The sequence below is a fragment of the Phyllostomus hastatus genome, unplaced genomic scaffold, assembly GCF_019186645.2.
Source record: "Phyllostomus hastatus isolate PE091 unplaced genomic scaffold, TTU_PhHast_1.1 phas_contig_209, whole genome shotgun sequence".
Taxonomy (NCBI): domain Eukaryota; kingdom Metazoa; phylum Chordata; class Mammalia; order Chiroptera; family Phyllostomidae; genus Phyllostomus; species Phyllostomus hastatus.
The window spans coordinates 10091172-10109896 of NW_025333735.1; the positions used below are offsets into that span (position 1 = coordinate 10091172).

Consider the following 18725-nt stretch of genomic DNA (forward strand, 5'->3'; position numbering starts at 1 on the left):
GTGGGGTATTACCCCAGGCTTAGATGACTTTTCCCCCATCTTCAGATTCCAATTTTCTTTTTATTCTCTCAGTTCTCTTCTGTTCTTCTGGTTTCAGTCATTACCCTTTGCAAGTGGACTTTAAATCTACATTTCAGCACTGACTTTCAACAGTACGTAAGTCCTATACAATCCAATAGGCATATGGGAGCTCTACCTGTTAATCTTAGTGTTACTTATGACTCAGCAAGGCCAATATCAATGTCAGCACATCTGTACCCAAATGAAATTCCTATCTTGTTTGCATATTTATTTATTTTTATGGCAGCAATACTACTTTCCTAAATCTCAGCTAGAAACCACAGTAACAGTATCACTTCTAACCCTCACTAAAACTTCAGTCTCGCTGAGCTCTCACCACTGCTGAGTATGGATTCTGCCTTTGAGACACCATTCAGACCCTGCTTTGCCCAGCTCTGACTCCCACTGTGTAATGCAAGCTCATACCAGCACAAATGATTAGGAGCGTGAATTTGAACCTAGAATCCGCCATCTACTGTTGTTCGTCCTTGGGCAAGTGATTTGATTTCTCTGAACCTCTGTTTTCTCGCTGTATAGTGATGGAAAGCCCACCACGGCACCTCAGTAGCTTATTATTACCCAGTTAAAAAAAAAAAAACTTCTCAGTAGCTTTTCAGAAATCTTAACAATTTAGAAAATCACTCTGTAATTTTTGCATAATATGTGATATAGTGATATAGATATTATCAGAAGTTAAAACTTTTATAAAATATATTATGAAGTCAATATTTAATAAAATCTTTGGTAACATTCAGCTTTTCCCAGTATAAAACATGACATCCTTTTAAGTTTTCTTTAAGTAAATACACAAAGAAGACACTTTTTTAAATTCTCCCCAAGGACATTTTTTCATTGCTTTTTTTAGAGTGAGAGGAAGGAAGGGAGAAAAAGAGAGAGAGGGAGAGAAACACTGATATGAGAGAGAAACATTGATTACCTGCGTTCTGTATGTGCCTCAACCAGGGATTGAATCTGCAGCCTAGGTATGTGCCCTGACCGGGAATTGAACATGCAAACTTTCAGGGTACAGGACAATGCTCCAACCAACTGAGCCACACTGGCCAGAGCATGGAAGACAATTTTCAACAAATAAATGAAAATGACATTATATTGTATTTAGTTTGGTCATAGTGTATACTGAAATATGATACTAAATGCAGATAAAAGCTTCTTGCAATTTGCATTTAAACAGATTGCCGTGTAAATGCTTCTGTCTATATAACACAGTGAGGTCATAGATAGACATACATATGGAATTCTCACTATATTTTGCCTTTTACTATTGAAATATAGAAAGAACTTGAAATTTAAGATTTTGTACACTTTAAATAAAATTGCATTTTGTTTATTTTTTAAATTAATAGAAAGTATTTTAGGTTTACAGGAAACTTGAGTGGAATATCTAAAACTTTTGATCAATAAATGCAAGTTTGGTCTGATAAAGATGACTTTGAAGTGAATCTGCAAAGTTATTTAATTTTATAATTGTGATTAACTTGCTGTCTCCCCTGGGCATAAGTTAAACAATCACAGATAGGAATAAAAAAATTAAAGTGCAGAACAGACTGGCCCACACTGACAGCAAGGGATAACTCGCTGGTGCTCCACAGAGTGACCGTAGTTACAAGCATGGTCTTCTGTGTTCTTGTAACCACCACGTATGTCCCCTCACTGGGGCCTCCCGTTTTGCCAGCAGTGTGCCATTTTAAAGGAAGAAGTATTTAAATTGTTTGCTTTTCCCCCAAATACAAAATAGCAGCAGACATTCTTCTCTCCCCAAAGATGTAAAACCCCTATACAATTTTCATGAAATTCACTTGTGAAATGTTGAGAACTTTCAACAGAGTAAATCCTTCTTAGCCTATGTTCTTGAAATATATTCACAGACTGAATGATTGAAAGGGTAAATACACAAATGAGAAAAAAACAGAGACATATTGCTTTGGCTACATGGAAGTAAATTTCCCCACTACTGATATTGTTCCTCCCACTGACTCAACTAAATCAATCTTTTTTTCTGTCATTATATAGCAAAGTCAATCTTCCTCTACCTATGTTCTGAAAGCCTCTACCTGAGGGATTGCTTTGTTAAAAAGGACCTGTGATTACTTTTGATAAGCAAAGACATATTCACTGTGTCAGCCTACAAAGTGAACTTATTGCAATAGTCCTGTTCTTAACTGTCAGTATTCTTTGTGAATACTGACCTATTCTTCACAAAGATGTGTTAGGGGGCCTAGACTCCATAATTTAGATCACAGTCACACACCAGGAAGAAAAGTACTGAAAAAGAGAGAGGGAAGATCACAGCTGGAACAAGGACAAGAACTAAGAAACTAAGAGATGAAAAAAAAATCTTGCAGGTTATCTAATCCAAATGAATGCCAAACCTGTAATCATCTCCAGTCTCTTCACAAGTGATTTTTAAGTTCTAATGTCAAAACTTGAATTTCTTATGAACATTTCTTGTGATGGGTACTTGGCTTCTTAAGAGGGAGTCCCTTACATTACTGGGTGACTCTAATAATGTGGAATTTCTTTCAAGTACTCTAAAAGCTCTGGAAACTACTACTGCTTCTCCCACCTCAGGCTTTTGGTTAGAATCCGAAAGGGCTACACCATCCATGTATATGTGAACCAGCCATCCTAGGACTAAATCTCATTTAGAATCATCCCAAATACTCCATATATTGGGGCAATTAAATGTGTTTAACAACCAATTAGGCATAGTTGAGAAGGAAATTAGTGAAACAAAAGGTCAGAAGAAAATATCCCAAATGAGGGGCATGATTGTAGTGTTCTCTGTGCTAGTATAGTGACTGGCAACAAAACAAGTGTTTAATAAATATTTCTTGACTGGGTTAATGGAAGAGTTCCAGGAAACAAAAGAAGATACAGCCAACTACTTATTTAATCCAAGTGATTTATAAAAATGTAAAAAAACAGTCATGTTCTGTCCTCACTCAGCTTTTCGGGCAGATCAGATAGGAAGGAAGAAGCCTGAAGAGGTGGGACGAGGCACGAGGAGGCTGGAGAAAGGCCACCTGGGGGGAGCCTTGGCTCAAGATTAAGTCACTTCTTCTTCAGTGGTTCTTGGCCATGAGAAAGAAGTCTTACCACATGCGACAGCATGGATGGACCTAGAGGGTATTATGCTAACTGAAGTAAGTCAGAGAAAAACAAATACCCTGGGATTTCACTTAGATTTGTAATCTAAAGAGCAATACAAATAAGCAAACAAAATGGGAACAGACTCATAGACCCACAGAACAGACTGCTGGTTGCCAGAGGACCAGGTGAAAAAGGTGAAGGGATTAAGAAATACAAACTGGTAGCTACAAATAGTCACTCAGACGCAAGTACAGCATAGGGAATATAGTCAATAATATTGTAAAAAAATAAAATACAGTACACAACGTAAATGTCAGCTAGTCACTGAAAAAAATATTTGCAACACATATAACCAAAAAAAGGGCTTGTTTCAAAAATCTGAAAAGAAATCTTACAAATCAAAAAGAAAGAGAAAACAATAGAAAAATGGTCACGAGACTTAGGTGTTTTTACAAAAACCTATTTCATACACCTATTGAATGAATTGGAAAAAATGCCATCATCATTAATACTCCAGAGAATACAAATTGAAACTACACACCAAGTAGAATGGCTAAAATTAAAAAGACCAACAATACCAAAGGTTAACAAGAGTATGTAACAAATTAAGTAAATTTATGATAACTCACCAAAAAACACACTCATAACCTGTGCACCTATCATGCATGTGCTGGATTCCATTCTACATACCAGGGACTAACAATGAACACAAATCAGTATGTACTTGCCCTGGTTGAGCTTATGGCCAGTTGGAGAAGAAAAACTTGAGGCAAAGAATTTTACAAATAGATATAAGACTGTAGTAACTGCAGTAAGTGCCGCAAGATAGAGATGGAGTGGCTGTTACAATGGAACATAAAATAGGAAGATCCAGCTTCATCACGGAGGTCATACAGAGCTCCCAAGAGGAACTAACAATCGAGTTGTGATGTGAAGGTAAGGAAGGAGTAACTGGAGAGAGAAGGGAAGGGGAGAGTGGTCTTTCTAAGAGAACAGAAATTCTTAGAGAAGAGCAAGCATGTGGCCTAAGAATGCAATACTCAAATTTTGCACGAAGTATGCAGCTCACAAAATGAGAATCCCTTAAAGAGGGGATGACCTAAATAGGTAGGCAGTTTTTTTTTCCAGGATATGGAAAGCAATTAATGTCTTGATGGAGAATTTCTCTAAATTAAGTTTGAGGTTTACAAGTGGAAGATTCTAGACACAGGAACACATGAACTAAAGCCATGGCAATCTGCAGTTCTGTCATCTGTTTTCTTTGTCTTCTCTCTTTTCCCAGTGGACAAACATGGCTCTGCAAATACACAACCTGGTTTTCAACTCCATGACCTGAACTATTAAGACCCTTGAGTTTACAAATAAGGACAAGTAGGAGAGTGTTAATCTTTAAGGAAAGCAAGTTCAAGACTTATCTTCCATTGCCCCCATTCACCTCTCCTCACTTCTGAGGAGAAAAAATGTAGCCCCAAGTTGGTCAGAGCAAGATTTTTCAGGGAACCGTAGTCTTAGGGATGGTTGTAGTTTCTCTCATCTAAGATCCCCTCCTTTATTTCCAAACAGCCGGAGACGTAATATCCATCTCTCTTTCTCTCTGATTCTCATCTTTGTTTCTGAACTTGCTTCTTTCTCTGCAGCTAGTAAGATTTGTTGGCCTTAATTTCCAGAAGGCCCTCATTGAGTATCTTTGAGAACCAGCATGGTTCATGCTTTTCTGGCTCTACTTCCTGTCTTCTCCTCCTCTGCTCATTATCTGGATGGAGTTTCTGTGACAATAGTGGGACAAACTGAGACCTGGGGGAGAGAGCAGGGTTGGAGAAGGTCTTCTGGCCTACGCTGGTCCTAGCATCTAGGCTGGCAACCTGGGTAGAAGGAATTCTCCATGTGGTTTACAGAGTAGTCTTGAGAGAGAGAGAGAGAGAGAGAAAGAAATATCAACCAGGGATCGGATATGCAGCCTGGGTGTGTGCTGTGACTGGGAACTGAACACAAAACCTTTTGGTGCATGGGATGATGCTCCAACTCATTGAGCCACCCAGCAGGGCAGGCTCCAGTGGGTTTAGAAACAAAATTTCACAGTAAAAGAATATAGGTTTTTTTGCTGTCAATTGCTGTCCCTGTACATATCGATTTAAGGATCATGATTGAGGACTGACAAACTGACGATAGGATTTATTGTTTCTCAAATATTTTAATATCTCATGATTCTGATGATCAGTACTGGGTATTAGGCCCTGACTAGAAAGTGGGATAAGGTATTTTCCCAGACCTTAAGGAGCCCATAATCTGAGACTTAAGTGAAGAGATAATTATAAAACAATATGATTAGCACAATGTTAAAATTTTTTTAAATGGGAAAAAAGAGGAGGGCCACTCCTGTACGGCAATTCTTATCATAGCTGGTGTCAGTGAACATACCCTCCCAAAATGTTCTTTCCTCCAATACAAATACCACTGCCCCTTCCCATTATTGTTACAATCACGAAATGCATGACTTTAATGACAGCTGTTTTGCCGAGGCATACTCTGATAGCAATGTGAAGGGGACTGGAGAGTAATGTTACTGGAAGAGCAGTTCTTGCACTAGTTGCCCTGGCCTGGGCATTCCCTGGAAGCATGTTAGAGATGAAAATTCATGAGCTCTGCCCTCTTCTACTGGATCAAAGTCTCTGGAGATGGGACTCAGGAAGCTTTGTTTTAACCTCTGCTTTATATTATTGGAATCCCTATACATAGAAACAAGTGCTCAAAATAGGAGCTTATTGAAATTTCAGGGTCTTTAAAAGTTAAATAACAACAGCAGCAACAAACCCTGAAGTGAGTCAATATGATTAAATACAAAAATGAAGGGAAAAGGAGCTAACCAATATGTGAAATCTCATTTTTTATAGTCTGGGCATTTCTTGTCCAAAAGCGATATATGCTATGCATTTCTAAGACCCTGTGGCAATCTCTCACACTCCTCTGTTTCTATTACTTTAGTTAAGTAGTATCTAGATTATTCTGTTCTCTCACAATTTGTCATGAGCCAAGTTAATCATATCTGCCGAACAGAGTGTATCGTTAATGGTTTCAAAACGATATTATTAGATTATGAAAAGTACACTTCTGTGGTTTGATGTCTATGGTGCAAATCTTCATTTCAATAAAAGCAGTTGGGGTACATTAAGCTGTCAAGATGTAGAGATTTAATGAAGAGCACAAGATTAAGGTTTTATTTAATATATACCAGGTCCACCATATGAAAATGAATGTAAACTTCCAACTCTATTTTTTCCAAGACACCTTTTCCTCACCACTAATTTGATTATGCAGGCAATTACTTCATTCATGTATTTATTCTTCCATTTAATCCTTACTAAGACCTTATTATGAGCCAGAAGTTGAAGTTCTGAAAAGGTAGACTGAGACTACCTGGGCTGGCATTGCCTTTTCTGCTAAGCATTTGGGGTTTTACCTTATGAACATTGGAGTATATTTCATTTTGTGCAGTAAAATGAATGCCAATGGTTGTGCAGAGGGCAAGCTGGGTGTGGAGAGACTGGAGGCAAGAGGATTACCTGGAACAGCTAATGAGCCCCTTTATGAGCAGAGGTCAAACAAAATACAATGTAAAACATATCATTAGTCTTAATATTGTCTTTAGAAATCAGCTTGATTTTAATGATCATTTAGGAAATTAGGGGAACCAGTAGTGCCAGCATTCGGCAAACAGCCCTGAAATAAAACAAAAGGACTTAGAGACTGGAGGGGAGAGAGGAATGAAGGTGAATGGGCAGAATTCCAAAACGAATCAGCTGTTTCCACACCTGTGAAATGAGGTGTGCCTGCCTGATTCACAGTGGCCAGTGTATGGATTCTTGATTACTAGTGCATGCGATGAATGACTGATGCGATCACAGAAAGCAGTATCTGCTAAGAAGCAGTCAAACGATTGGGTTATAATATTGGGTATGCTTTCAGACCCAGCCCAGAAAATCCCCCTTGAGACAGCCCTCGAAGAAGTGTAAGATCTCAGCACATTGCTAATGCTCACCATTTAGCCAGCATCTAAACCAGCCTCTTTACAAACATTTAACTTTTAAATATATAATATTGACAATGAGAATAATTATCCATGATATCCCATTGTTATATTGTCCACTATGTTAAAAATTCATGGAAGCAAAGAAGACAGGGAAGGAGTTTTAAAGATCATGTGGTCCAAATCCCTATTTCATCTGCATATCAATCGGTTTAAAAAAGTTATTGAAGCTCAATATGTGATATATTTTTAGTTGTATTAAATATGAAAATATATTCATTTAAAAAGCAAGTAGTTTCTCCCTGACCTATTTTTATCTTGTCTTTTTAAAAATTGTATTGAATTTATTGAGGTGACATTGGTTAATAAAGTTATATAGGTTTCATGTGTACATTTCTATAATATATCATGTGTATATCGTATTGTGTTCACCACCCCAAGTGAAGTCTGGTTCCAGTACCAGCTGTCCCCCTTGTACCCTCTTCTACCTCCCCACCTCCCCTTTCCACCCAGTAATCACAATACTGTTGTCTATGTCTATAAGGTTTATTTTCCTTTGCTTAATCCCTCACCTTTCTCACCCAGCCCCCCAAGACCCTTGCCTCTGACAGCTGTCAGTTTGTTCTCTGTAGCTACGGGTCTGACCTACCTATTTTAGGCAAATGGAATTTATGCTTTGAGACATATTACATTCATTCACAGGAAGTATTAGAAAAGTGGTTTAGAAATTCTTAAAGCAAAAAGACAATTTTCAAATCTTTTAAAAGCATTTCCTGGAGGAAAATGAATGGAAATATAAAATAGATGAGAAATTATGTAATAGTTCCATTAATACTCCATGCATAGACTTATTGAATGGAAAACAGGCTGAAAATTCACCACAAATGCCATTAATAAAGATTTTCATTTGAAGTTTAGATGGAAATGCTTTAAAAAAAGTTGGTGTCATTCCAAAGAAAAGCTGTTATATTTTTATTAAGTATAAGTTACCCTTATTTGTATGGCAGAAATAAGCTAACACTTCAGAAGAAGATGAATACCTTATACAGTTCTATTTCACCCTTACCTAGGTTTAAGGCTTAGCATTCACTCAAATACAAATTTCCAGGGAAATTCAGAAAAGACTATTAAATTATCAATGGCTGGAGTAGGAGTAATAGTATTCCATTCTACTCCTTAGACATTACTATATCTCTTTGCTTATCTCATCTTAGAATAACTTCTCATTCATATTGATAATAAAGAAAAATACTTTAAAGTCATATCTTCAGACATTTGAGGCATTAGAACCCAAACAAATTCCAGGCAGAACCTGAGAACATATTTTTGGAACATTTTGTTCTCAAGATCTTTTTTTAAAATATATTTTATTGATTATGCTATTACAGTTGTCCCATTTTCCCCCTTCATTCCTCTCCACCCTGCACACCCCCTCCCACCCACATTCCCACCCCCCTTTAGTTCATGTCCATGTGTCATGCTTATAAGTTCTTCGGCTTCTACATTTCCTGTATTATTCTTACCCTCCCCCTGTCTATTTTCTACTTACCATCTATGCTACTTATTCTCTGTACCTTTTCCACCTGTCTCCCCCTCCCACTCTCTTGTTGATAACCCCCCATGTAATCTCCATTTCTGTGGTTCTGTTCCTGTTCTCATTGTTTGCTTAGTTTGCTTTTGTTTTAGGTGTGGTTGTTAATAACTGAGTTTGCTATCTTTTTACTGTTCATATTTTTTATCTTCTTTTTCTTAGATAAGTCCCTTTAATATTTCATATAATAAGGGCTTGGTGATGATGAACTCCTTTAACTTGACCTTATCTGAGAAGCACTTTATCTGACCTTCCATTCGAAATGAAAGCTTTGCTGGATAGAGCAATCTTGGGTGTAGGTCCTTGCCTTCTATGACTTGGAATACTTCTTTCTAGCCCCTTCTGGCCTGCAGGGTCTCTTTTGAGAAATTAGCTGACAGTCTGATGGGAACTCCTTTGTAAGTTACTGTCTACTTATCTCTTGCTGCTTCTAGGATTCTCTCTTTCATTTTAATCTTGGGTAGTATAATGATGATGTGCCTTGGTGTGTTCCTTCTTGAGTCCAACTCCTTTGGGACTCTCTGAGCTTTCTGGACTTCCTGGAAGTCTATTTCCTTAGCCAGAATGGGGAAGTTCTCCTTTATTATTTGTTCAAATAGGTTTTTGATTTCTTGCTCTTCCTCTTCTCCTTCTGATACCCCTATAATTTGGATGTTGGAACATTTAAAGATGTCCTGGAGGTTCCTAAGTCTCTCCTCATTTTTTTTTGAATTCATATTTCTTCATTCTTTTCCGATTGGATATTTCTTTCTTCCTTCCGGTCCATTCCATTGATCTGAGTCCCAGTTTCCTTCCCACCACTATTGGTTCCCTGTACATTTTCCTTTATTTCACTTAGCATAGCTTTCATTTTTCATCTAATTTGTGACTAAATTCTACCAGTTCTGTGAGCATCCTGATTACCAGTGTTTTGAACTGTGCATCTGATAGGTTGGCTATCTCTTCATCACTTAGTTGTATTTTTTTTCTGAAGCTTTGATCTGTTTTTTCATTTGGGCCATTTTTTTTTTGTCTTGACTCACCTGTTACATAGTGAAGGGCAAAGCCTTAGGTATTCACCCAAGCAGGGCAACCCCGTTGCTGAGTTGTGATGCTCACTGTATGTGGGGGCAGGGTCCGAGAGGGAACAGTGGTACTTGCTCCACTCTCTGCTGGATTTCAGTCACTTCCCCCAAGCAAACTGGGCCCTTCTGGTGCTGATTCCTGGTGGGTGGGCTTGTGTACATTCTAGGACCCTGTGGGTCTCTCCAATGAACTCTCCTGTGAGGCTGGGAGTTTATCCCGATGCCTCAACCCCCACAGGTGTTTTCAATTGGTGTTTTGAGGCTTTATTTCCCTGTGCTGGGACCCTGGGTTGAGAGGTCTGTCTTGCTCCCCAGTTTCGCCTGGTTTATATGCATGAGAATGTGGGACCACCTGGTCTGCCAGCTACCTTGCGGGTCGCACCCTTCCACAGTCCGCTACCCCTCTGGGTCCACCAGCCACTGCTTTCCCGTTGTCCATCTCCGCCCCTCCTACTGGTCTGGATGAATGTGTATTCTTTAACTCCTTAGTTGTCAGACTTCCATATAATTTGATTTTCTGGCAGTTTTGGTTGTTTTTTGTTTTTAAATTGTTGTTGTCCTCTTTTGGTTGTGCAAGGAGGCACAGTGTGTCTCCCTATGCCTCCATCTTGGCCAGAAGTCAGAAAATGGCCTCAAGATCTTTTTGAACATCTTAAGTATGAGAACCACTAAGGAAAATTGCTTCATACTTTCATTTATTCAATCTGTAAGCATTTATTAACTATTTTAATACATGCCTACAAGTAGTTAAACTAGATCTTTTATTCACTTCTTTAAAAAAATCTTCTGATATGTAACTTATGATCACTTCATAAGTTATATTAATGCTTAATCACTATGTTGTATACCTGAAACTAATATAATCTTGTATGCCAACTACAAATGAAAAATTCTTTAAAATCTTCTGACAATTACAGTTTTAGTACTACTTGGAAATGCATTTACAGGTGTCCACTTCAGTCTGACGAACATTTATTGAGCATCTACTTTGAGCTAACTACCATACTGGACAAAGAGATATGCAAAATGGTCAAGACATGGTACCTTCCCATAAGAATCTCCAAATCCTTCTCTGGCCATGTTTACTGAGTGTCATCCTGTACACAAGAAGGTTGTGGATTCCATCCCCGGTCAGCACACATGCGAGAGGAAGCTGACGTTTCTCTCTCACATCTATGTTTCTCTCTTTCTTTCTCTCTCTCTCCCATCCCTCTCTCTCCCTCCCTTTCCCTCCCTCCCTCCTCTCTCTAAAACCAATAAGCATGTGAGGATAAAAAAAAAATCTCCCAATCCAATGTAGAAGCAGATACATAAAATGTTATTTCAATACAGTGAAATTGTATGGAGATTTCACTCTATTGGAATACAGTTCCAAAATAGGAGCCAAGGGGCAGGGTACAATAGAGGCATAGAAGAAAAGCATCTGGGGTTCTGGAGACTCTGGTCCATGTGAATCCCACATGACTACATGGAACAGCTTCTTTCCCCATAAAATTTCCAGGGCTCTGCTTTTCCTGGGAAAAATGTGTAGGGAGAGAAAGGAATGAAGAAGTTATATCCAGTCTGTGTTTAGTAGGCAAAAATGGGTCTATGAGAGACCCTGCTGATATAATCAAACTATTCAATCACTCAATCATTCACCCATTCTCTTCGTGCAATTTTGTTGAGTACACCAAGCACCAGAGGTATGAGAGTTGCATTTTGTATTAAAACAGTAGCTCATAATCTGGCCTCCAGCTCTAAATTGCTTTGGTATAATGTGATGCACTCAAGGTCAATTTTAGAAGTTAATGGTCTGGTAGTTATCACATCCAGAGTAGCAAACTGAGCTGCAAGAACTGCCCAATGAGGTGACCAGCAGAACATGTGAGATCAGGACTCTTCCTGACAATCAGAAATAGTCTCTGTGGGTACTCCCATCCCACCCCATGCTCCTTCAAATACCACCCCACTTCTAGGAGGAGGGTAAAAGTTTTATTTTTTTTCTATAAAATAGCTTGGTAGATTCAGAATTCTAGAACATTTGAGATGGGAATTCAAAGTGTTATGGTCTCCAGTCTATACAGCACAGATATGGCCCATCCCAGAGGCTTTCTATCTGGGATAGGCAAAGAATAGTCATTGCTAATGACCACAGCACACTGCATTCAGCTTCAAAATCCTCAACAAAGCAGACCAGGGAGCCATGACCATGACCATTTGAATGTGGAACCCAAGATAAAATCTTTTTTGCCACTGCTGGTTTATGTACACTAGTGAGGTGGCTTCATAGCCATACATGAAAATTAGTTTTAGTCTCACTCTATTGCCATAGTGAACATCTCTTTCTCTCTCCCTCTCTCTCCCTCTCTCTCTCTCCCCCACCTTCCCTCGCTCCCTCTCCCTCCCACCTTCCCTCCCTCCCTCTCCCTCTCAATTAACTGGACTTCATTGCTAAGTAGTAGTGGACAGAACGGGTATTTTTTATTAAAACCAGTGAAGTTATTTCCCCAAATTATTAGTGTCCACTTCTAATGTTTCACTCAGCATTTTTAGTGGGCAAATCTTTAGTTCACTTTCCAATTAGCAAATGGTAAATGGGCAATTTTTCAAGGCTGTAAAGGTAACAGCTATTGTAAGAATGGATCTTTTCAATTTGTGCTGGTGCCACTGATTTGAAACCAGACTTTCAAGTGTCTCTTGGCCAGAGCAGCAGCAGCCTTCACCTTGGCCTTTCTGCTCTAATAGGGAGCCAAGTATAGTCACTCTAATAAGATATTTTTAGATTATTAATTTAGTGCTTTGACATGTATGAGTGATTTGGGCAGAAACAAATCTCAGCTGGAAACCCTTTCCAAATATTTCTCTCTCTCTCATATATTTCTATGTATCCATCTGTCTATATGTATGCACACGTGCGCGCGCACACACACACACACACTACCTAAAGAATGATGTTCATTAGGATATTTAGCAGTCAAATAAAACTTACTTGGATGAATTTTTAGAAAGCTCATTATTAAATTTTAATAGAAAACAAAAAACATATATATGGAAAGGCCCACCAGAGAGTTTAAACTATTTGCCATTTTATTATTCACTCATTCATTTACTCATTCATCTAGTAAACATTGAGCATTTAATGTGTGCAAAAATAATACTAGAGAATCCTTTAAAATTTCTGGACAAGAATCAGTGATTGGCTCTTATAATTCGCTCTAATGCTTAACAATTGGTATTTTTAAGGAGATTTTTCATCATATATAATACAAAACTATTTTCTCATGTACAAATATATTTACTCAGCAAAGAAGAACCAGACATACGCTATTTATAAAACTCAGACATGCCTGGAACACAGTTATGAAGAGATGACTATGAAGACAGACAGTGGTTTCTACCAGAACATAACAAGAACTTGTAAAACTGATTTGTCCTTCAAGCAAGCCCTTTAGGAAATTAAAACTTCATTTTAATATGTTGTCCACTGTTCAAAAAGTTTTGGGACTACCTTTTGGATCCAGCTCCACAGAGGTTCTTTTGAATGGTAAATCTTAGTCCTTTGAGATGAGACTCAACCATTTTTATTCTGAGAGAGACAATATAGTTAGATGGAAAGAGCCCTGGACATAGGAGTGTGGGTTGTTTTTCCTGGCTCTGGAGTTTGGGTTGCTTATTATAGCTCTACATTAACTAGATTTGTGAAATCTAGCCAGTCACTTAAACTCTTTGGGCCTCAATTTTCTCATTTACAAAATGAGATTAGTAGCTAATAAGTTTTTTAATTTAAAAATTATTTTTAAAGGGTTTTTTTAATTCTAAGATTTTCCTTGTATTAAAAGCTGTACTTTCCCTGCCAATTGATTGAGAAAATGCTTATTTTGCCTAGTTTCATTTGTCTCTGCAATGACTCAGCAACCCTGAGATGCAGGGACCACAAGTTAAAAGATGTAGGATAAAGAACCTCTAAAATTTGTGCTTCGGTGAATTATGTACTCATGGAGGGCATTATTTAAAACATGAATGAGAAGATATTTTTTTGCTATGACTCATGGGGATAAAAAGAACTGAGGACTTATAACAGATTACATGCAATACTCAAGGGCTACTCACCACATTAGAAAATTAATCACTACCTACCACTTTTCAGATGCAAACATTAGTGTATTACCTTCTACCCTATCCCTGTATATAAACAAGTACCAATAACTATGTATTCAAATAATTCTATTAATAAGGAATCATCATGGGAATTTAAACAATAAGCAAGAGGTGGCTCACCCTGTGATTTTCGAATATATGGAAACTTGCTGTCAATATGTAGCACTACAATTGATTTGTATATTAACTTGTATTCTGTGACTTTGCTAAAATTACTAGTTTTGTTAATTGTTTTGTAGATTCCTTAGGATTTTCATTGTAAACAATCATTTTATCCACAAGTACAGACAGTTTTACTTCTTCTTTTCTTCTGTTATGCCTTTATTTTCCTTGTCTTAGCGTATTATTTAGAAACTCTAATACTATGTTCAATAGAAGCAGTAAGAGTAGACAACCCTGCAGTTCTCAGTATTAGTGGGAAATCACTCCACATTCCATCATTAAATATATTAGCTATAAGTTTTTTCATAGATACCTCTTATCTGATTAAAAGAATTCCCTTCTATTCCCAATTTGCTGACTTCTTTTCATGACCTGAAGTTGAATTTTATTTTACTTTTTTGCAACTGTGGTCAAAGAACATATTCTACAAGATTTCAAGCTTTTAAAATTTATTAATACTAGTGTTATGGCTGAGTATACAGTTTACCTCGATGGAGATTCCATGTGTACTTAAAAACAAGGTGCACTGTTCAGTGGTTGGCTATTGTGTTCCAGGTATGTTTATTGTTCCTCAGACCTTCTAGGTCCTTACTGATATTTTGTCTAGTTTTTATATCAAATACTGAAAAAGGATTATTAAAATTTATGGCTATAAGTGTGAGTTTTTCTATTTGTGAATTTCTATCCTTTTGTTGGGAATGGCCCTGCCTGATTTCAGAAGCTGTAACCCCCACCAGGTCTAAGGCTGAGGGAGTGACCTTGGACCATAAGCCACCAAGGAGACAAAAGCTTATCTCCCTGGCAGGAGCGCTGCTTCTGTTCCTTTTACTTCATCCATAACTGGCCCCCAATGCTTGGTCAGTTAGCCAATGACGGGTAAGATTGCTCAAGGGGGGAACGACCTAAGACAGGCACGATCACGTGGAAGGCCCCCAAGGAAGGACTTTGGGGGCTATAGCAAAAGGGGGTGATGGACCCTCGCCCCTTGGCTTTGACAAAGCCTGAGTCCTCATTGTCTGCAAGAAATCTCCTAATCTCTTGGCTGCCTTACTTCTCTTGCTCCACCTAAGCCTCAAACAATGACAGGGTGGTGCAGCTCTGTGCTGGAAAGGCGGGTTCCCCAGGCGATCAGGCCTAAGAAAGAGTATGTAAAATCCTGTGAAACCTGCTTTGTTTAGAATGCTCTCAATTAAATGATAAGGGTCCAAGCAAGAAGTAAGTTTGTTCCTCAAAGTTTTAGCTATCTGACCCTGACTCAAAATAGGCCCTCAGAGTTCTTTGTTATCCATTGTTTGATCCTTACTGACTGGCAATGATTAATGAGCTTTATCTGTATTCCTGTGCAAATGAACCCAATAAATGCCCATTGAGGAACAGGCTCCTGGTCCTTCTCCTGTGAGAGATTGGCTACATTTCCTCCCCAAGCAGATCATGTCTTGGTAGACTTATTCTCATCCATGGCAGAAGGGGGGCTCTGTGGACAAAGCTCCCCCACATCTCTTTATTTCTGTCAATTGTTTTGATTCATGTATTCTGAATTCTTTTATTAGGTATATATACATTTATTATTTTTATGTCTTCTGATGAGTTGATCCTTTCATCAGATCCTTTCTATGGAATGTTCCTCTCTGACTCTGGTAATACTGTTTGTCTTCAAGTCTACTTCAGCGAGTATCGCTGAAGTTGATACAGCTTTTTTAGGGTTAGTATTTGGATGATAAATATGTTTATGTCCTTTTTTTGTCAACCTATCTGTGTCTTTATTTTTTAAAAGCATCTTTTATAAAAATAAAGTATGTTCACTTCTACTCAAATAATGAAAACTCCAATTGACTCTTTCTGTAAAGGTAAGAGTCCTTCCTGTAGTATAAAAATTACCCTGTTTATTCATTTCAGAAATTCAGCATCTCTGACATTTTCTAACATGGGACACACTTGTGCATTAACTCTTCACAGAACATAATGTGTTTATAGTCAGGAAGGCTAAATTGGTAGGATCTGAGAATAGTACCTTGGCTTCCAAAATATATGAGAGCCAATTTAATTTGAATTTATATATTTGGTAATTACTTAGGAGATTCAAATTATAGCTGTATCTGCATTTTCTCAAGGAACTGGCTTCTTCTATTAAAGACATTAAGGGAATGGGGCCTGGAAATTAAGGAAATACAGTAGTTTCTGTTTGAGTGAATCACTGTACAAAAAATATAAGATGCTAACACTGGCAAAGCCTTTGGCACTCATCCTTATTAAACATTCTGGGGAAATGAAACCAATGTATGCTGGCATAAAAGGATAAAGATATAGTTACTTAACTACTATTTGCAGCACATTATAGGGCTGTGAGAAAGACAAAAATAGATGCAAGATTCTGCTTTAATAAATTTGTAACTGTGCCGTACATTTTCCTTTTGCCTCTCCAGCCTCACTCTCCACCATTCTCACTCCAACTCTGAGCCCTGGGAGATTCATTCTTCTGGAGTGGATCAATGGGTTCCCTTGCCCTTTGGTTTCCAGATGTTTTTGGCCTTGGTAAACATCAGCCAGGGAATCAGAGAAAGGGAGGTGAGGAACATGTGAATATTTATTCCCTTGGCTTGCGTCCTGTGGGGTCACCTATGGCTGGCTACTTCTCTCTACTGAAAGTCAAGGCTCATGTATGGAAGCCTTCTTCATGTATCTGTCTTTTTTTCTAGCTTCAAGTAACTTCTCCCATCTTGAATCTGTAGGCCTGGGGACGGTAGCAGATCCCATTTTACCAGCTTCATGACACTGAGCTACCTTTTCTAGTGTCCTCATGTTTTATTTACATCTTTTCAATGGTTCCTTTCTTAAAGGCTCTTCTGCTTCACCTCTTTGAGCTCACCCTGTCCTTCCTGGTGGAACCTGACTGCCACAGCAATCTGATGGACTAGTAGTTAACAATTTAAGGTACTATATGAAAGGTGCCACATAAATGTTATAGATAGTAACATATTTTGCTACACAAGCTGATAGTAGAGGGAAATCTCCAGTGCTTGGGATCCCATGGGAAAGTGTCTAGGAGAAGGTGAGATACAATAAACAGTAAAAAAATGACTATCAGGGAGACACAAACGGTGAGGAAACAAGGCCAACATGTGTTCAAGGGATGGCAGTAAGACAAGCCAAGTCTGACTCAGGTCACACTGCATGGGAATTCCACAGAAACACGATAACCTTATGACACTAATACTGAGAATACACCTTATGTAAAATTCCTCACTTTCTTAGTAATTTCGTTCTCACTCAAGAAAGGAAGTGTGAAAATTAGTGAAGATGACATTACTGGGATGACTGTGGGTGTGCTCTAATTTTGGTACTTTGATATTATTAGTAGCAGCTTGCGTGTCTCATAACTATGGCAACATGTTATGGCTGAACACTGAAGTAAAATGTGCATGTTAGTGTGTTTAAGAATTAGCTTTGTTAAAGGTTGTTAATTTAGTAATATGTAGACTCTTGGGTCTCACCCCCCAAAAAATTCTAATCCAGTAATTCTGAGAAGGGACTTACTTACACAATCTGCATTTTTTATGTACCTGATTCTGATACAAACACATTAAGGAGAAACCTGTTTGTGGACAATAAGTGGTATTAAGGCTTTCAACCAGAGGAATGAATTAATTGACAGTGGCCTTTTAGAAAGATTAATCAGGACACGAGATAGACAAGGTGTAGAGAGAATAAGGACCAGAAGGTAAGATGACTGATGACTCTAACAGTCCAAACAGATTGGAGTGAGCACCTGGGGTGAAGAGACTAGGAAGAAAGGAAATGAAAGGAAGGGGAGGATCTGAGCAAAGTGAACAATGGGCAGGATTTTTTTTTTTTTTATTGAGCGCCATGATGAGGTGGTTTAAAACATGTTGACAAGTTGTAGGGTTTTTTTGACACTCCTCTTACAAAAATATAGTGGATTTTAATCCCTCCTTAATTATGGGCCAGCCCTAGTGACTCTAAAGAACAGAAATTGGCACCAGTGGCAAATGGCATTTGAAGCTAGGATAGAAAAGGTGGCACGGCCTCCTTCTGGTCCTCTTGGGTCACATGCAGTGGGAGCCCTGAGCTGCTGTGGAGTCAGCCACCCTGAGGGCTCCTCAAGGCAAGATAAGAAGAGATACCCAAGTAACTTGAGCTGTTCTAGTCCTCCGCTGTTTTGAGTCTTCCAAATCAGGCATCAGACATCTAAGAAGCCTGACTCAAACCACCACTTAAGTGCAACATCACTAGATATCTTGAATCAAAACCAGCCACCTGAGCGGTTCTTAATTTCCAGATCCATGGAAAGCATGTGAAGTTATAAGTATTGTTTTAAGTTTTAAGACACTAAGCTGGGGGGATTTGTTATGCAACAACATCACCTAATTTATATGGCAAAATAAGCAACAACTGATTTTCTCTTTGTATGAAATTTGGAAATTGTCATTTCATTTTATATATGGCCATTATAAAAATCTCACCAACTTTAATGGTTTTATGTAGTCACTCCACATCACAATAAAAATAAGTAAATAACCATCTAGTAATATAGTCTCAATTTCAAAACCTAATT

General features: G+C 38.3%; 1 protein-coding gene across 2 annotated transcripts in view; it reads right to left on the reverse strand.

The window, feature by feature from the left end:
- AK5 (adenylate kinase 5) overlaps nt 1–18725 on the reverse strand; it is a 207089-nt gene that overhangs the window by 157061 nt on the left and 31303 nt on the right. The gene's annotated exons all lie outside the window — the stretch shown is intronic.